Raw genomic sequence first — 3,137 nt, 5'->3', positions numbered from 1 at the left:
GGGTACAAGGCCTCTAGAATCAGACATCTGAAAAAACCCTCTTAATTAGCTTATGGAGTCAAGGCATTGGGGATAGGGTTGCTAAAGAGTTTGAGACAGTAGAGAAGAGTTGAAGCACTTTTAATCACAGGAGAGTAAAAAATAGTATAAAACCATTAACAGCTCACCCAGTGGCTGTTGTCCTTTCCCAACCCCCTTCTCTGCGTACCACTGTATAAAGAACAGGGTTGCCCTTGTCACTACCAGGTGATGGGACGGGGCACCAGCAAGGGGTCACAGCAATTCTGGCTATCCATCCCATGGTTCTTTGTTTCTATACAACTTCATCACGTGAAGTGTTCCTCCTCCAAGGAGGAACAGTACACAAACTTGGAACTGAACTTGGCTGCTCCATCCATATCGTCCAGGGGTTTGGAGCCTCAAGAGTTATGAGCAACAAAGGAGGATATAGATCCAAGCCAGAATATTTCAGTATGCAGCCAGAATCTGGGGCTGAGGTGGGGGCAAGGGGCAAAGCCCTAAGGGCCCAGTCCTGAATTGTGCCACAACCCAGACAATGAAACTCATGCACATGCACAGATGCATATGCATGTGCATGCACACAAACACACACACCTAGCAAATAATGTCACTGAAAGGATCTAGAGACTATTAAATACAAAATGTCAGAGTTTTTTTAAGTGAAAATATTTGCGTCTTTGATTCTCCTCATTGCCTTTGCAGTCCCCCTAACTCAAAAGGATGTAGACATGGGGAAGCTCAAGTGAATATAGTTGCAGTAACTCTAAAAGTCCATGTGTGGTCAAGTCCTCATACCAACCACCTTACTCTTCAGTCCAGTAGCTGCCTCCCATGTGACCATTCACCCAATTGGCATAATTGCTGGAGCTGCCACCACAGGAACTTTTTGTGTTACTGGTCACATCTTCCTCTTAGCTGCTCTCCACATCAGGCAATCATCCTTACACACTTACCCCAGATCAAGTCTTTAAAATCAATTCGTTGATGTTATTAAGAATTACTGATTGTACATGTAGATTGGAATGATTTCTAATTGTTTTGTTAATTCTTTTTTTAATTAATAAAAAAAAAAGTGGCAAAAAAAAAAAATCAATTCGTGCAATTAGGTAGGACCAGATGACATGCAGAACCTGTAGGATCAGGAGAAGGCCACTGAAGAGCCACCAGGAAGAATAGGTCCCAAAGAAGGTCAAAGAAGGTCATGCTCAGCATCCAGAATGGATAGATTCCTAGATATGTGACCACAAAAAGAGCACTGAAGATCACAAAAAGTATGTCACAGAGCCACTGATATTTGGCATAATTGGCCACATTGGCTGCCTCCAACAAGTAGTCTGAGACATCATGTAGACATATGACCAGAGTTTCCACCCATAACATTGTGCTGATGTAGAAAAAGGTGGTGAACTCAATGGCGGCCAAGTGATGTACAAACATGATCAGGAAGTCATTTCTTTTCATGTCTGCAAGTTGAGAAAACATAAGAGACCAATAGAAGACCAATTCCATGATTATAATAGTAAAGCCCATTTGTGAGAAGCTGATATGGACAGCTATGCCAACACTGTCAGGTGTCCCAGAGCCAAGTGACGACCACAGAAATCTAATCCCGTAGACGAATATACGTAAATAAAAAGTGAATTTTGGGCGGGCCATGGTGGATCAGTGGTAGAGCGCGGCCACTGCTGCCACAGCCTCAGCTGCCTCCAGGGTCAAGGGAACGCCAAGGCAGGCACCTCTGGGGCTGAGCTGGGCTGACGACCATCCCCCTCCACTAGCTTTTGTGTCATGTAGAGCGCGCTGGTGACCTTGCAGAAATTCCACTAAAATTTAGGGGGCAAAACCCAATGAGGCTCAGGTTAAATGGTGAGAGAGAAAAAGAAGTGGGCATAGTATAGGCTACATTCTGATGAGAGGAAGGGATAAGAGGGTGTTCAGAAGGGCTGGACATAAGAGAGCAGAAACAATGATTTTAAGAATCAGAGGAATTTTGAACAGGCTTAGTGGTTGGGAGAAACATATCCAGGAGCAAGGGAGAAGGGGAGGATGCAGGAATATATCCCTGAAGTCTGTGGGTTCAAATTTCTCTTTTTCAAACTTTTCCCAAGTTTTGAACTGCTGGCCTGTTGGTACTGGCTTCTGCTGCTTATTCACAAATTTCTGTGTGAGGAGGTAGCTGAGGTGCCAGAGGCTGAGGGCTGCAGCAATTACAGTGGTGGTAGCAGTGCAAAGGTTTATCAGACAATGGGGGAATGAAGGCCCGAGTTCTGCTTTCTGGTCACACGTCTTCTTTATATCCATCATCTCTTTTGCCACATTCTCCTTCAACTCGTTGATTTGACTTAGAAGATTTGTTTGAATATCTTCATTCAGTTGTTTCAGCTCCTGCATTTCATCTGAAGTTTTAGTTTATTCTTTTGACTGGAAACATATCTTTGTGCTTCCTAGCATGAAGCATGTTTAGTACTGGTGTCTAGGCATCTGATTTCTTGGATTACTTTATTCTGGAAGTCATTGTCTCTCTTTTTCTTAGTGATTTCTTATTGGTCGGCTTTGTTCTCTATCTCTTCTTTGACATTCAGTTTAACTTATTCTAGACCTCTAGCACAGCTTCTGTTTAAATGATCAGAATTTTTCAGCTCTAATTTTTCTGATTCTTTCCATGACTATATGGAATAATTTTGAAGTTGACCATTTTTGTGTGCAGTTGATTCACCCCATGAAAAAGCTTTCTCTTCTCTCTTCCCCCATAGGGAATGCTGATCTTTTGTTTTGTTTTTTGGCTCTATATTTTTTCACACTCCCTTCATTACCTCTAGCGACATTTCCTGTATGTCTGGCTCTGGGCAGAGGGTCCCCCCACAAGATCTACTCCAGGTAGGTTTTCACAGACAAGCCCAGGACTCAAAAAAAAAAAAATGATGTTATCAGTATCAAGATTTCCTGGGGACAAGACCCAGCATGGTGCCAGTTTTCCTGTGAAGTCTCTTAATTATGTGCTTTTCCTGTCCTGCCCAGATGATGATGCTTGTCCACCCATTGCTCCCCTAAGGCATAAAGTGGTACTGTGCTTGTAATTGTAAGCAGACCCCATCCCTGCCAGGGGCATGGTTGAC

General features: G+C 43.3%; 1 pseudogene; it reads right to left on the bottom strand.

Moving 5' to 3' along the window:
- Window positions 1-824: 824 nt before the first annotated feature.
- LOC143671803 (ceramide synthase 5 pseudogene) lies at window positions 825-1,677 on the bottom strand (annotated as a pseudogene).
- Window positions 1,678-3,137: the final 1,460 nt, after the last annotated feature.

Source organism: Tamandua tetradactyla, chromosome X (genome assembly GCF_023851605.1).
Source record: "Tamandua tetradactyla isolate mTamTet1 chromosome X, mTamTet1.pri, whole genome shotgun sequence".
Lineage (NCBI taxonomy): Eukaryota > Metazoa > Chordata > Mammalia > Pilosa > Myrmecophagidae > Tamandua > Tamandua tetradactyla.
This window is presented reverse-complemented; position numbering and strand designations above follow the sequence as displayed.